General features: G+C 38.9%; 1 protein-coding gene across 1 annotated transcript in view; it reads left to right on the top strand.

Moving 5' to 3' along the window:
• Positions 1–17,835, top strand: part of SCMH1 (Scm polycomb group protein homolog 1) — a 206,963-nt gene that overhangs the window by 107,611 nt on the left and 81,517 nt on the right.

Genomic DNA, 17,835 nt, shown 5'->3' with positions numbered 1-17,835 from the left:
AAGATAGCTTTGGTTTGAGTTTCCAGCTGTGTGACTTGGGTAGTTAATCACCTCTCCAAACTTCAAATTCCTCATCTGTGAAAGAATACCTAATTCAAAAAGTTAATATGAGGAATAAATGAGATTACATGGGTAAAATACTTACATAATATCTAGCAAATAGCAAGTGCAAAACAAGTGTTTTTATTGTATTACTGCTGCTTTTATAGTGATTATATACTATATTATATTAATCAAACTCATCATGTATTACATAGTATAATGTGCTATGCTATCATTATTATAATACTATTATTATAAAAATAACCACTTCCAAAGGGGGAATATATATAAAGTACTAGAAGGACCACAAAGTCCTTGGAAAAAGAAGAACAAATGAGGCCTAAGGTCAGCAGATGGAGGGACATAATAAAGATCAGAGAAGAAATAAATAAAATTGAGAAGAATAAAACAATAGAAAAAATCAATGAAACAAAGAGCTGGTTCTTCGAGAAAATAAACAAAATAGATAAGCCTGTAGGCAGACTTATTAAGAGAAAAAGAGAGTCAACATACATCAACAGAATCAGAAAGAAGAAAGGAAAAACCGCGACGGACCCCACAGAAATACAAAGAATTATTAGAGAATACTATGAAAACCTATATGCTAACAAGCTGGAAAACCTAGGAGAAATGGGCAACTTCCTAGAAAAATACAACCTTCCAAGAGTGACCCAGAAAGAAACAGAAAGTCTAAACAGACCAATTACCAGCGATGAAATTGAAGCGGTAATCAAAAAACTACCCAAGAACAAAACCCCCGGGCCAGAAGGATTTACTTCAGAATTTTATCAGACATACAGAAAGACATAATACCCATTCTCCTTAAAGTTTTCCAAAAAATAGAAGAGGAGGGAATACTCCCAAACTCATTCTATGAAGCCAACATCACCCTAATACCAAAACCAGGCAAAGACTCCACCAAAAAAGAAAACTGTAGACCAATATCCCTGATGAATATAGATGCAAAAATACTCAACAAAATATTAGCAAACTGAATTCAAAAATACATCAAAAGGATCATACACCATGACCAAATGGGATTCATCCCAGGGATGCAAGGATGGTACAACATTCGAAAATCCATCAACATCATCCACCACATCAACAAAAAGAAGGACAAAAACCACATGATCATCTCCATAGATGCTGAAAAAGCATTCGACAAAATTCAACATTCATTCATGATAAAAACTCTCAACAAAATGGGCATAGAGGGCAAGTACCTCAACATAATAAAGGCCATATATGATAAACCCACATCTAACATCATACTGAACAGCGAGAGGTGAAAGCTTTTCCTCTGAGATCAGGAACAAGACAGGGATGCCCACTCTCTCCACTGTTATTCAACATAGTACTGGAGGTCCTAGCCATGGCAATTAGACAAAATAAAGAAATACAAGGAATCCAGATTGGTAAAGAAGAAGTCAAACTGTCACTGTTTGCAGATGACATGATACTGTACATAAAAAACCCTAAAGACTCCACTCCAAAACTACTAAAACTAATATCGGAATTCAGCAAAGTTGCAGGATACAAAATTAACACACAGAAATCTGTGGCTTTCCTATACACCAACAATTAACTAATAGAAAGAGAAATCAGGAAAACAATTCCATTCACAGTAGCATCAAAAAGAATAAAATACCTAGGAGTAAACCTAACCAAGGAAGTGAAAGACCTATACCCTGAAAACTATAAGACACTCTTAAGAGAAATCACAATCCCTATCAAATTACCAACAGCATTCTTCAATGAACTAGAACAAATAGTTCAAAAATTCATATGGAACCACCAAAGACCCTGAATAGCCAAAGCAGTCCTGAGAAGGAAGAATAAAGTGGGAGGGATCTCGCTCCCCAACTTCGAGCTCTTCTACAAAGCCACAGTAATCAAGACAATTTGGTACTGGCACAAGAACAGAGCCACAGACCAGTGGAAAAGAATAGAGACTCCAAACATTAACCCAAACATATATGGCCAATTAATATATGATAAAGGAGTCATGGACATACAATGGGGAAATGACAGTCTCTTCAACAGATGGTGCTGGCAAAACTGGACAGCTACAAGTAAGAGAATGAAACTGGATCACTGTCTAACCCCATACACGAAAGTAAATTCGAAATGGATCAAAGACCTGAATGTAAGTCATGAAACCATAAAACTCTTAGAAAAAAACATAGACAAAAATCTCATGGACATAAACATGAGTGACTTCTTCATGAACATATCTCCCTGGGCAAGGGAAACAAAGCAAAAATGACCAAATGGGACTATATCAAGCTGAAAAACTTCTGTACAGCAAAGGACACCATCAGTAGAACAAAAAGGTATCCTACAATATGGGAAAATATATTCAAAAATGACAGATCCAATAAAGGGCTGACATCCAAAGTATGTGAAGAGCTCACACACCTCAACAAACAAAAAGCAAATAATCCAATTAAAAAATGGGCAGAGGAGCTGAAAAGACAGTTCTCTAAAGAAGAAATTCAGATGGCCAACAGGCACATGAAAAGATGCTCCACATCGCTTGTCATCAGAGAAATGCAAATTAAAACCACAATGAGATATCACCTCACACCAGTAAGGATCGCCATCATCGAAAAGGCAATCAACAACAAATGTTGGCGAGGTTGTGGAGAAAGGGGAACCCTCCTACACTGCTGGTTGGAATGTAAATTAGTTCAACCATTGTGGAAAGCAGTATGGAGGTTCCTCAAAATGCTCAAAATAGAAATACCATTTGACCCAGGAATTCCACTTCTAGGAATTTACCCTAAAAATGCAGCACTCCAGTTTGAAAAAGACAGATGCACCCCTATGTTTATCGCTGCACTATTTACAATAGCTAAGATATGGAAGCAACCTAAATGTCCATCAGTAGATGAATGGATAAAGAAGATGTGGTACATATACACAATGGAATATTACTCAGCCATAAGAAAAAAACAGATCCTACCATTTGCAACAACATGGATGGACCTAGAGGGTATTATGCTCAGTGAAATAAGCCAGGCGGAGAAAGACAAGTACCAAATGATTTCACTCATATGTGGAGTATAAGAACAAAGGAAAACTGAAGGAACAAAACAGCAGAAGAATCACAGAACCCAAGAATGGACTAATAGTTACCAAAAGGAAAGGGACTGGGGAGGATGGGTGGGAAGGGAGGGACAAGGGCAGGGAAAAAGAAAGGGGGCATTACGATTAGCATGTATAGTGTGGGGGGGGCACAGGGAGGGCTGTGCAACACAGAAGACAAGTAGTGATTGTACAGCATCTTATTATGCTGATGAACAGTGACTGTGAAGGCAAATGTCAGGGGGACTTGTTGAAGGGGGGAGCCTAGTAAACATAATGTTCTTCATGTAATTGTAGATTAATGATACCAAAAGAAAAAAAACATATCATGAATATTCATGGCAGCATTATTGATAATAGCCAAAAAGTTAAATTAGCCCTGACGTTCATTATCTGATAAATAACTAAATAAAATATGGTATATCCATATGAGATATTATTCAGCAAAAAAAAGAATGAGTATTGATATATGCCACAGTGTAAATGTAGCTTAAAAACATGCTATGTGAAAAAAGCCAGTCATAAAAGACCACATTGTTTGATTGCCTTTATATGAAATATCCAGAATAAGCAAAAACATAGAGACCAAAGTATGTTAATGCTTGGGTAGAGGCTGGGAGATTCAGGGGCATGGGGAGTGTCTGTTATTTGGTGTGAGGTCTTTTGGGTAAGATGGGATGATGTTTGCACAACTCTGTGGATCTACTAAAAACACTGAATTGTATGCTTTAAAGGGGTGAATTTTAAGGCCGGTATTTATATGTCAGTAAAGCTGTTGTTTAAAAAATCACTTGGGCTGCTCTGTGGAGAATGGGTTGTGCTGTGTTAACTATGGACAAGGAAGAGAGGAGGGTTGCTTGGATTATGTTGGTAGCACTGAGGTGGAGAGAACTTGAGATGAGGGGCAGGGGGAGTGAGACACTTGTTGCCTCAGGAAAGTGCCACTCCTCTATGTGCTTCAAGAACAAGTGCCCTGGGGCAGGTATGACAGAGAACTCCACTGCCAGCCCTCTGCAAGCCCTGTGATGCAATACCTCTGTGGAAGCAGCAGGAAGAGAAGTGCACTGAAAGTGGTAGTGGAGCTGTTTTTGTTTTTGTTTACTTGAGACTAAAGCAGGTGCTCCAGGCTGTATTCAGTTAGGCTGATTTCCTCACTTTCTTGTTTGCCTAAAGAACTCTTATTTTGATTGGTAAATCTCTCAGAGCAGTTAGGCTGTTCTCAAGAGCCAGAAGAGCTGAGAGTCTGTGTCCAGGCATTGCTGGACATGCATTCCTTTCTGCTTACACACCATCATGATAAGAAATATGACTCACTGTGTGGTTGATGCTTCCAGAGGTGTTTGCTGTCTGTTCTCTCCAATCCTGGGTGTCTCTGGAAGCATTAAGTTTTTTAACAGAAGTTGATCCGAAGGACCAGGTTCAGAAGGTAGAGACCTTTTGCTAGTTGACATTTGCAGGCCAGGTCCTTGGGTCACCATTCAATCAACCACATGGTTTCCTCCAACTCCCTCCTCCCCTCAGTAGGTTCTATGATGTAGCTTTCAGTAATAACAGAACTTGAGCCATCTCAGTGTCCTGGCTAAATTGCAAGTGATACAATGTGGAAAAAATGTGGTTACTCAATTCATTGCACAAAACAAGATGTTCTCTGTGTAATCCTGTTCTCTTTCTAATCATATTATTCTTCCTTCTTTCCTATTTTTTGGCCATTAGTGTACAAATGTTAAAAAATTCAAAATAATGTAAGATTGTCTCTTGCAAGAAATAAGAAAAAATACCATCATTCATTTAATGTTCTTTTATGCTATTTCATTTTATCTTCCTGGTAACTCTGAACTAGGTATAATTATTTTCAGATACCTGGTATTTATGAGAAAATGAAGTTCAGAGGATTAAGCAACTTGGTTCTGTTGATACCTGAGTCTAGAGGGAGAAGTCATGGAAATCTTGTAACAGGAGCAGCTGTCAGGGCCATCCCTTTGAGCCATATTGTCTTCACACACGACTACCCTATACTCTCCCCATTCTTTGGGCTCTTTTCAAAGCTTCATTTGAGACCCTGGATTTTGGTTCCCAGATCCTGATATTAAATAGGAAAGAAGCAATATAGTGTATTATCAAAGAATTGAACTGGGGTCTAGGCCCAGATGAGCCACAAACTTGTTTTATGTCATTGAGCAAATCATTCCTAATGGGAAATATTGAACTAGATGATCCTTAAGAGCCATTCCACCCTTGTAATATTGTATAAATTCCTGATCTTGGGGACAGGTACAAATGACTCCTGTGACTATATCCCACCTGATTCCAGATCCATCAGCTTACATACCACTTAGCTCTGTCCTCCACCCACATAAGCTCTGCCTCTCTAAGGGGACTCCTGCACACTAGATATTTCTCCTCTGCTAAATCAATAGTATCCTTTTAGCACCTAAACTCCTGGGGCCAAGCCAACTCTGATAGGCAACAAATACCAAGCTTGCAACTAATCCAGGGTGCTTGGTTATAAAAGGCAGAAGCTTTTTTTATTAGCTCATCACTTTTTGTGTGTGACTTAAAACAAAACTGGAACAGAGGAAAGCTTTACTTTTAAAATTTTAAAAACCAAATGAAGAGTTCCATCCACTTGGCATAACTGTACTGCTAATTAGACCTTCAGCATCATAATAATCCACTTAACTCCCTCTGATTTTAGGCTGGTTAAGCCAGCTTCAGATTATAGTTTAGCTTCCTTTGTGATTTTACAACAGGAAAAGAACATAAGATCCAAGTTACTTAATATTTATATTTTCATTATAAATTAATATATTATCATTCTGGATTACACATCAGTCTCTTGTGACTTACTGTGGTGTAAACTGGGTCTGGCTGCTCTCTATTGATACAAACATGGGAGTCCAACAGAGGTCTGCCCTTAAGCACAACTGTTGGAGTAAATAACCAGGCCTCTTTTACCCCTTCAGCCTACCCTTTCTGCTTGTGGCATCATACAAAGTGAAAACTTCAAAATATGACTTAATGCTGTGGTTGCAGTGCAGGAGTATTACTCTGGTCTGGGGAGTAATAATTTGATACTTAACAACAAAACTTCCCAAGTGTCCCATTTTTTTCTGTGAAGTATTTAAAGAATGTTTCCCATACTTTATGGCTGGTCTCTTCCAGTTGTAAAACTACATAGGAAGCTATACTATAATCATTTTAGGATTCTGGGTCACAAAGAGGGTGATTAAATTGCAGTCCCTTACGGCACAGGGCAAAACGAGGGTAGAGGAAAAAATAGCGCAACTAAGTCTAACCCGTAGGTCACAGCATGTAGATCAACTGATGGACTGATTTTCTTCAGCCATCCATCCATTCATTCAAATTTGAACTATCAGGTCAGAGTTAAGTAGATCACTGGATCAACTTATGGGAATTCTATCTTTAGAGTTTATGGTTTTGTAAATTTAGGGACTAATAGAGAATTACAGCTTTGGAGTAATAAAGTGTAAAAGGGCCCCTAACCTTGGAAGATTGGAAGTTGAAGATCAGGGAGGGCTTCAAGTGAAGTGACATCTAAGCTGAAACCTGAAGAATGAGGTGGGAGGCCTAAGATTAAAAAAAAAGAAAATGTGGTTGAGGAACTTGAAAATGTTTGAATGGCTAGATTGTAGAGTGTAGGAAGAGGAGTGGAAAGAGATAAGGCTGGAGAGGAATGCATAAAAATGCACAGCTTCCTTCAGAGACCCTTTTAAGGATCTGGGTCTTTATCCTAAGAGCAATGAGGGGAGGGCCATTGAATGGGCTTTAATTAGTAAAGTTACAGGTAAGATTTGTGTTTTAGAAGAACTATTCTGGTAGTATGAAGGATGGGTGGCTTCCAGAAGCTGGAGGCCAAGATGTCGGTCAACAAGCTGTCAGAATACTCAAGGTGAGAGGAAGGATTGAGGCAAGGACACTGCGGTGAAAAGGATGAGAAGATTGGGGGGCATGTTCTTTGAATAAAGAAGCCAACATGTGAGTTCTTAACATAAAGACTTTAGTACCTGGCACAATTATTTTATTTATTTAACAAACCATTACCTCTGCAATGTGTAAAATAATGCTAGTTTTTCAGTATAAGCATTAATGAGAGAGCTAAAATTCTTTCTGCCATGTCTAGGAAGTTAGATTCATTTCCACCTGGCATGCTTAAATGAAACTAATTTATTAAACTTCATCTTTATATCCCCAGCACTTGGCACATAGTAGTTATTCAGTAATACTTCTTAAGTGAAGTAAATGCTGCTATATTTTCTGATTCCATTTCTATTCATCATCATCTAAAGCTATTATTCACTTAATTACAAGAGTGGGAGCACTACTATAATTTTTTTTCTTTTTTATATTTTTTTATTTATTTTATTTTATTCTTAAAATTTTTTATTAAGGTATGATTGATATACACTCTTATGAAGGTTTACATGAGAAAACAATGTGGTTACTACATTTACCCATATTATCAAGTCTCCACCCATACCCCAATGCAGTCACTGTCCGTCAGTGCAGCAAGATGCCAGAGATCCACTATGTCCCTTCTCTATGCTACACTGTTCTCTCCATGATCCCCACACCATGTGTGCTAAACATAATACCCTTCATTCCCCTTCTCCCTCCCTCCTCACCTGCCCTCCCACAACCCCTCCCCTTTGGTAACCACTAGTTCATTCTTGGAGTCTGTGAGTCTGCTGCCATTTTGTTCCTTCAGTTTTGCTTCATTGTTATACTCCACAAATGAGGGAAATCATTTGGCATTTGTCTTTCTCTGCCTGGCTTAGAGAGCACTACTATAATTTTAACAGCAGAGCAGATGTTATTTAGGGTAATGTTCTGTTTTTCAAATTTTGGAAACCTTATGGCCAAAAATAAGAGTGGCAAAGGGCACTCATCTCCAGAACAGCTCATCTTTGAGCCCATAAATTTACCTACCTCTCTGTCGCTGAAAATATGAACATCTATATACACGTGGACTACCCCCCTTTCCTTCTACCCAACATTTTTTCCACTAAACCACACAAGCAGGAAAGTGTCCTCTCTATAGGAAGCTTCTGGCAACCAGTATGCCCCTCTTGTCTCCTGAGAAAGTGTGTTCACTAGCCATGTCAGAAAAGGTGTGGGCATGTTGATTAATAAACAGAACAAATTCTTTGGTGCCCTTAAAGAGGACAACCATTTGGCTGTTTGGTGATTTTCCTATTTACCCACTAGAATGTACTAGTTCCAGGCCTTGCCTTTATTTAATATATCATTTCCTCCCTGCACATGCATGCTTGCACTCAAACACACACACACACACACCGTCTCCATCATTATTCCAACTTTGGTCTAATCACATCTAGAAACTCTGGCCTTTCTTCACCCATCTATCCAGAAGCTGTAGAGCAGCAACCTTATATTAGCAGTGCTGGACTTAGTGGAGGTTATAGAAAAGTGCCTACTTCCCAGGTGGATTGAGTGACTGAAATGAAAAAAATGGGTGTGCAAATGCATAGCACCAGGAGATGCACACCGTGTCTTAGTTATATCTGAATTAAGATGCCTGGACATCCCAAGAAGAGGGAACTGCACACAGAGGCATTTAAGTGCTCTATTTGGTCAGGAAAAATAAATATATTTATGTTATGAGGTTTATGCAATGAATCAGTACTCTCACTACTGGCTTTCTCTTCTTTGCATGCTTATGGTTCACAAATAGAAATAGAAATGTGGGGAAATGAAATGAGTAGCAAGTTATGAAGAAGGGGATTGGGGTCCACTTACTGATTCTAATTTTATATGCCTAAGGGACAGAAAAGTCCTATCCCATGCCTTTCTTCCAGAATCCTTAAGCTGCCTCTTCACTCTGCCCAGTTCTCTTGTCTTCAGCAACTACAGATGCCTGAGAATGGTACCAGTTCTTTGGCACATGTAATGAAACAACTGGCAGTTCTCAAAACTCCTGGAAACAGTAAGATGTGACTTCAGAAGTTCATACATTTGACCACAGCTGCTGTTCCCTTGGAACTACTTAGACCCATATAGTTTTCTCTGGCAAGCTTCTATTGTAACACCTACCATGTGGTAGCATCAGAACATACCAACTTACAAAATCTCCTCTTTTAAAAAAGTATATGTGGTTCCTAGGAAAGTCATATTGGAAACCAATAATAGAAACTCTTTCATTATATTTTTTCTCCTTAATTTCCTAGATGATTTTTGGGGGAAATATTACAGCTATAAATAAAAGTTTCCGAATCTCAATAGTGACTTACTAGAAGAAAAACAAAACATAGACGGCATGTATATTAAGATGAGGGAAACTTGGCAACCTCTTAAACAGACCAAAGCAAAACAGAAAATAACAAGGGTGATATGTCAAGAAGACGGGAGTTTGACTATAAGCTTTTTAGACTTGTCTTATGCTATGGAAAGCTGCAGTGTGTTCATTTAACTGTGCAGCTAACTAGCAGGTGCTTCGTCACAGTAGGCTTTCATGCCACCTTTGAGTGGCTTAGCCTTGACCACACACTAAGACCATCTTCTGAGAAGATGGTCCACTTGCTCTGGAATCCTCTTATCTGTTGTCTCAGATATCTAAGGTCAGTCACTCCTTCGAGTTTCAGTAATATGAGGCTTTTGAAGTTTGCTTGTGGTCCTATCATGCATGATTCTATTAACCTCTGTTTCCCCACTCTACATATTTATCAGCCTGAATATTCCCCAGGAAAATGTGAAAAATCTTTATAGTTGCAGAGGTCCTCTATCCATGCTGTAGGAATAAGAGGGAAAGTAAGAGCTAGATGTGGGGAACTGGAAGTGTTAACTGAGCTACATAAGAGCAGGAGGCAACCCATGCTTTGTTAAGTGAACTGGACTTTAGAGGAGGGGAGTTTCGGCCTTGGCTTCAACCCAGTGGGAGCACTGGTTCTATCCAGAAAACTGATAGACTAAATGGGCTTCCCCCTCTTCTTTTTTTCTTTTCCATTGTTCATTTTCTGTGTTGTGTAGACATGCACACATGCACACACATGCGCACACAGAAGCTGGCCTATATTTTTTTAATCAGTTCCCAGTTCCACATGCTCTGTTGCTGCTGTAGAAAGGAGAGATGTGATCATGAACACCTTGGGGCAGTGAGAAGCCTGACTAAGACTGCTGGACCAGCCTAAAAGTCAGCAGCGCCCTGATCACTTAATTATAACGAGATACGTTTAGTTCTTTACTTTCCTTCCTTTATTTGGGGGTCTGCTCCTGCTTTGCTATTGGTTTCAGGGTAACATAGTGGAAAGAGCATGGACTTTGGAGACCAAAATCTCTAGATTGTATCCTAGCTTTAGCTATGTGTCCTTTGTCAAGACTTTTAACCTCTGTGAGTTTAGTTTCTCCATCTTTAAAATAACCCGGTATAATAATTGTCTGGGAAAAAGGCATTTTGTGGTTAAGTTGCAAACTGAAGTAGCCACTTTTTTTCACAGAACATCGTCTTTACTTAAAAGAACAACTGATTTGGATATATGGCAGACACTTTGTCCAAAATTAAGCTGGTCACTTCAAGGAAGACAATCTGTAGGCATTTGCTGTAAATGATAAATTTAAACTTTCAAATGAAAATTAAGATTTTGAAAAACTTGTATCCACCAATATGAGCTTAACAGCTTCCCAATGTATAAAGACTTCAGAGTCACTCTTTACTGTGTTCTCGCCCATCTAGAAGTTACTTTGGTGAAGGTTCAGTTGGTTGACTTAATAGTAAATATGAGATGTCAGAAAGGTAAAAAGTCATAGAATCCTAGAATCTCAGGGTTAGAGGAAACCTCAGAAGTCTTCAAATTCAACCTCTTGCCTAATTCAGGACTCTTCTTGAGAGCAGCCCCTATAAATACTCATCTAGCCTTTACTTAAATTGTTCCATAGACAAAAAGATTATAACCTCCCAAAGGAGCACCTTCCTTCCATTTTTGACAGCTCTATGACTATAAATGTTCCTTTTTATTTTGAGTTGAAGTCTGCTTTCCCCCAGTATCTATCCATTGGCTCTGATTTGTTTCTTGTGTCACCTAAAGCCTTTTCAGATAGCTCTTGATACTCTTGTTCCTCCAATGCTTTTTTCTTCAGATATTTGTGAGATTGGATAGTTTCTAAGCCTCTCATCATCTTAGACTCTCAACAGTGTATACTGTTGTGCCTAGAATGAGCTGACATATCCAGGATGGTCTAACTACTGCAGAATGGAGTGGCACTCTTGGCTTTCCTCAAACAGGGACTGTACTGTGACCTAACTTGAAGATGAAGGATTGCATTTTTTCTATTTTTATATTCTCAGATGGTTACAGTAGCTGTTTAATGTTACCCCTTACCTAGTTTCAGCAAAAGTTGAACCAAACTTCAGGACAGAATGGCCACATTAGATAAGGTATTTGAGGTAGTTCTTTTTTTAATGACTGAGGGGTAGGAATGGTAATATATAAGATTTGGAAACTTCTTTTGCCATTCTCTTTTATCACAACATCCAGATTGTGATAAACCAAGCCTTTTCCTCAGTAAAATTTTCTTCAAATAAGAGGATTCCTCCTCTTTCTCATGATAAATTTTCTTCATTCAGTTCAGTAGGGATCATATAGTACCTGCTGTGTAGAAACATGTAAGCCTACCGTAGAGCAGAATTCACTCGTGCACACATGGTCAATAATCAGAGTATACTGCAGAGACAGCCTTATTTGGAATTTTCCACAGAAAAGAATTATGTCACAAAAATATCTTTAATCTTTTGTATATCTGCTACTTAGTACTATATTAACTACCTTTTATAATGTTTAGAAAGATGTTTAATGAGCATCATTTTAATAAGGAAGTAAATGTTTACCAAGCCCATACAAGGTCCCAAATACAGCAGACACTTGATACATTATCTCAATGAATCTCACAAATACCTGTGGGCTTTATAGTACAGTAGCACCCCCTTATCTCCAGGGGAAATATTTGAAGAGTCTCCAGTGGAGGCCTGAAACTGTGGGTGGTACTGAACCCTATATATACTCTGCTTTTTCCTATCCATAATAGCTGTGATAAAGTTTTATTTACAAATTAGGCGCAGTAAAGATATTAACAGCAATAACTAATAATAAAATAGAACAATTATGGCAATATACTATAACAAAAGGTATGTGAATCTGGTCTCTCTCAAAGTAACTTACTGTACTATATTTAACCTTCTTAATGTGATGTGAGATGAGAAAATGCCTACATGATGAGATGAAGTGAAGTGAATGACATATGCATTGTGATGTAGCCTTTGGCTACCATTGTTACCATCTGCTTCTGGAACGTAGAAAACGAACATCAAAACTGGAGATAAGGTGGACAACTGGGTTACTGGGTTTAACCTTGTTTTACACATGAAGATACCGAGGCTCAGAAAGATTACTAGGAAAAATAAGAGCTAAAATTTGTTGCATCTCTAGGTCCTATCAGACACAGTGCTTATCATATCCAGATCCTCAAACTTTATCTCAGTTAAACTTCATAATAATCCATAGCTCACAGAGGTTAAGTGCTTTGTAAAAACTTGAACCTAACTCCATGGGTTTCTGACTTCAAAGTCCATGTTCTTTCTACTATACCACACTTCACTCCACCTAAAAGGAGGTTTAGAGATACCATTAAGTAAATAAGTCTGAGATAACTGTGAATAAGATTAAGCTAATCTTAATGAATATTAAGATATTTTGAGAATTGTGACGTATGATTCATCCCGTGAGGGGTTTTATCAATAATCTTGGAAATGCATTTTGAAATCTACCAGAAACTCCAGGGTACTTTTTGACCCCAGCAGCTGGGGTTTGGGACAGGTTTGAAATGTGTGTTGGAAATAGAATGAGAAGGATCAAGAGTGGGAGACAGATCCTTCCAGGCACCAGCAACTAGTTACTGTAGATCTGGACAAATGAAGTAAGTTTTCTAGGCCAGTCACTACCAGGTATTCAGCCATAGAACGTGAAATATAATAGCTCTCACGGGAAAAATCATTCATAATTGTGTAGAGCCACCTATATATATAGTTGTGCAGTCATTTACACCAACTGATATATTTGTAAGAAATTTAACTTTCATGGAAAAAAAAGGACTTGGAAAAGCCATCCAGAGGCACTGGATAGCGCCACCCTTCCCCCCTGCAGAAGTATTTTAAGTACACGCAAGTTTCTCCATCCTTTCTTCCAACTCCTGCTGTAGCTACTGCTAACCTGCTTTTCTACTGCCTAGAAGCCTATGTGGATAGCCTATGTGGCACCTCTCTGGTTACTTGTACCTTTTAGTGGCAATGTGTCACCACACTTTATTTTCTTTTTTCTTTTATTTGTTTATGTGTGTTTTGTTTTCAAAATTATGTTAACATATCTTAAATAAAATAATTTTCTCATCTTGACTAACTTGGCAGGAGCTAACCCCCAACACCATAAAAAAAGTGTTAATTTTATTTTCCACATTAACACTAAGGGGTAACTGGGTTTTCTTTTTCTTGCCTTTCAAAGTAACATCTGTTGTATTACATTTGGCTTTCAGTGTAATATGTGATGCTAAAAATTGAAAAATTCAGTGAAATCATTCAAAAATACTTAACTTAATGAGTTCCTACTATGCATTGGCCAGTATGCTAGGTATGGGGGGAAATACAGTTTCACTAGGGGAGATGAGATAAATAGAATATAAGGTAGAAACAAGTGTTGCTGATTTGACTTTCTTAAGTATCCTGTTTAGGTTTGGGTATTGTTTAGAACCATAGAATTCTCAAAGCATTGTCAAAATAGAAGGATGTGTTTAGAGATTGACTAGCTATTTGACTTTGAACAAGTTATTTAACCTCTCTTAGTTTAGTTGCTTCATCTATAAATTGGATGCAATAGTTCGACTCACAGGGTTGTTGTAAAGAGTTAAATGACTTTACATTTTAGAACAATAGCTGGAATGTACCAAGCTCTCAAAAAATGTGAGTCATTTTCTAATCTAATGCTATTGTTTTATAAATAAGGAAATTGGGGCCCAGTAAGAGTAAATTACTTCATCAAGTTTTATTTGCTTTAGCTATCAAATGATATATGTTGTTTAAGTGATGATAAAAGTATGGTGAGTCTTTTATGGATAGCATTAAAAAGTTTATGTATGTTACAGAAGCAGGTAAATACAAAATAGTTACAAAAAATAAAATGAAATATTTAGAGTTCTCCAGAAATCAGTAAAGTTCAAAATAATACCATACAAATTGAACAGGTGAAAAAAAGGAAAGTTGGGGAAGGCTTCCTGGGAGTTGTCATTTGCTGAAGGATACCTAAAATTAGTAGCCAACTGGAGAAGCAATAGGAAAGGGCTTTCCCAGAGGAATAACATTTAGAAGGCACAAGCTAAAAAAAGAAGTGATTTGGGAAGCTAAAACACAGGGCATATGTCAGAAAACTAAAACCAGACAAGGTAAGATATTAAGTAGGGAGGGCCTGTCTGGAGGTAAGGTAAAAGGAGACCATTGAAAGGTTTTAATCAAAGCAGTGATATGATCATATTTGTGTTTTAGACAGATCCATATGACCTGTTAGGTAAGGGAGAGAGATAATGATGGTGGGATAAGTTAGAGGCAGGAAACCAGTTAGTTGGCCCTTTCAGTGATTAAGGCAAGAGATAATGAGGATCTGATTTAAGGTAGTGATTTAATGTAAGGGTTGGAGTGAAGGAGATAATTTGAGACATTCAGGGGACAGTTTTTCTGGGAAAAGGCATATTCTTTTTTTTAACCACATTCCTTTATGCTTTTAGAGCTAGAGAATCTTAAAATTGGAAGTAGACTAAGAAAAGATGCTAGGGAAACCATGGACTTGATGTCAGACTAAGTAAATAGCATAAATGCTGAGTTGGACATAGACCATGCTATCAGCAGAATATGCCAAATCTAAACATAGGCAGACATAAAAACCAGGAAACTAAATCTAAAATCAACCAACAGAGTTACAAATCAAAAGACCAGTTGTCCAGAGGAATTTTTGATGCAAGGTGTATTTTTAATATTCTGTGTGAGGAAATCGGAAGTATGAATAAAGCAGTTCTACTACATACTGACATACTGTCATCTCAGCATGTCATACTGATGTGCTGAGACGACCTGTGGGTTCATTTCTTTCTGTTTGCATTCAGTTTATGACCTCAAGAGAAAGCCTTTGCATAATTAAGCTCTCAGTGGAACTATCCACCTTTTTAATGGAACAATATTTTTACTTGAAAGAACAGCTAACAGACAAACTGTGATTATTCAGATTTGGAATTTAGCAGACATTTTCTCAAAGTGAACTGAGTGAGCCTCTCACTTCAAGGGACACAACTAATAAATAGCATTTGTTGACAATGATAAAATTCAACCTTTCAAATGAAAATTAGAATTCTGGAAAACGTGTGTGCTGCCATGACCAGGAGAGTTTCCCAGTACTTTTACAGACTTTTCTAATAGGATTATGATGGTATCAACTTGAGAATTTTTCATATTATATGATGAGATGTGCCAACATTGGAAAACCTGCATAACTCAGTGACACAATATTTTCTAAATGACCAATGCATGATGTAAAGTAAGAGTGTGGACTTTAAGGGAAATTTCTAAGCTAGTGATATTTGTAAGTTCTCATTACAGATAGAATTTAAAGCCGTGAAGCCAGAGGAGGTCATGTGGGGTGTGTGGTTCCCAGACCAGCAGCATTAATTCACCTGGAACTTTGTTAGACAAACAGATTCCCAGACCTGCTCAGTCAGAAACTCAGGCTGGGATCCAGCAATCTGTGTTTTAACAAGCCTGCAGGTGATTCTGAGGCTAGAGTTTAAGAACCACTGATCTGGAGGAACAAATGGTGTTAGAAGTGAGGCAGAAATCTCCCAAAACCACATATAATAAGAAAATACAGCAAATACAACTATTCCTAAAAGAGTGACCAGAAATAAGATTGTACCAGCCAGTCCACATCTGTGAGGAGAGAACATCTCACGGAAAACAGTACAGCAATAAAGCTGTGCCCCAGCAGGACCCGAGTACTCCCCCCACCCCAGCTCACCAGTGGGAGGAAGAGAATCAGAGAGGAGAGGGAGTAGAAACCCAGGACTGCAAAATACCCAGCCCTAGAAATCTACTCCAGGAGCACAGACCTACATTACATGGTACTCTGGACATTACAGGGGGTGAAAACCAAAGTCAGAGACTAAGACTGTGAACAGGTTCCCACAACCAGCTGCTCCGGGGCAAAAGAAAGGTGGGAGCTTTGAAAGACTTCCCAACAGTGAGAGGGCTGCTAAAGGGGCAAGGTTTCAGGAGAAGGAACAGGTAGACAAAATCATCCTGGCACACTCAGCCCAGCAGGTTGGGAACTTTCAGGAGCTTCAGGCACTCCATCCCCCTGGCTGGCAACATAGCCCCAAGGTCCCCCCACTGCAATAAGCAGCCTGCTGCTTCTTCCTCCCTGCCGGCACCTGACTGCAAAACCACCACCCCTGCCATCACTCCAGACCAGCCAGAGGTCAGCCCCACCTACAGCAACTACATGGCTTAATGCAGAGGCTGCTCCCTGCACGTGGCTCACTGGTCCTAACAGCAGAGGCAGGCACTGCGGCCAGGAAGCAGGAAAGGGCTCTGTCCTCCCAGCAGACACTGGTGCTGCTCACCTGTGACCCCTGCTATCACTCCAGGCCAGCCAGAGGGCAGCCCCACCTACAGCAGCTTAGGGCCTTAACGCAGAGGCTGCTTCCTGCATGCGGCTCACTGGCCTGACAGCAGAGGCAAGCACTGTGGCTGGGAAACAGGAAAGGGCTCACTTTTTAGGGTAGGCACCAGCACTGATCTCCTGCAACCACAGCCATCACTCCAGGTACTGGGCAGCTCGAAGAACAGAGCTTCTGGGCAATAGAGGGTGCCACCTACACAAACCTAATATTTCTCACTATCCAATAGGATTATGAAAAGACAGAAGAACCTTGTTCAATCCAAAAATCCCTCAAACATGAGAAAGAAGGCTCACTGAGACTGAAATCACCAATATTCCTGAAAAAGAATTCTAAATAATTAAATCATAAGCATGCTAATGGAGCTACAGAAAAATATTTAAGAGCTAAGGGACGAATTCAGGAGGGAGATAGACACCTTAAAAAATACAGAGGCTGAAATGAAAAATACAAAGAGGGACTTAAAAGCAGATTAGATGAGGTAGAGGAGATGGTAAATGGAATAGAAATTAGAGAACAGGAATACAAAGAAGATGAGGCAGAGATAGGAAAAAGGATCTCTAGGAATGAAAGAATATTAAGAGAACTGTGTGGCCAATGCAAACAGAACAATATTGGCATTATAGGGGTACCAGAAGAATAAGAGAGAGAAAAAAGGATAGAAAGGGACAGAAAGTGTCTTTAAAGAAATAATTGCTGAAAACTTCCCCAACCTGGGCAAGAAAATGGCCTCTCAGGCCATGGAAATGCACAGATCTCCCGACACAAGGGACAAAAGGAGGACAACACCAAGACATATAATAATTAAAATGGCAAAGATCAAGGACAAGGACAGAGTATTAAAAGCAGCCAGAGAGAGAAAAATGGTCACCTATAAAGGAAAACCATCAGGCTATCATCAGACTTCTCAGCAGAAACTTTACAGGCCAGGAGGAAGTGTCAATGATATATTCAATGCAATGAAGC

This window comes from Manis pentadactyla, chromosome 4 (genome assembly GCF_030020395.1).
Source record: "Manis pentadactyla isolate mManPen7 chromosome 4, mManPen7.hap1, whole genome shotgun sequence".
Classification (NCBI taxonomy): Eukaryota; Metazoa; Chordata; class Mammalia; order Pholidota; family Manidae; genus Manis; species Manis pentadactyla.
Note: the sequence above shows the minus strand (reverse complement) of the source record. Positions and strands in the feature narration are given on the sequence as shown.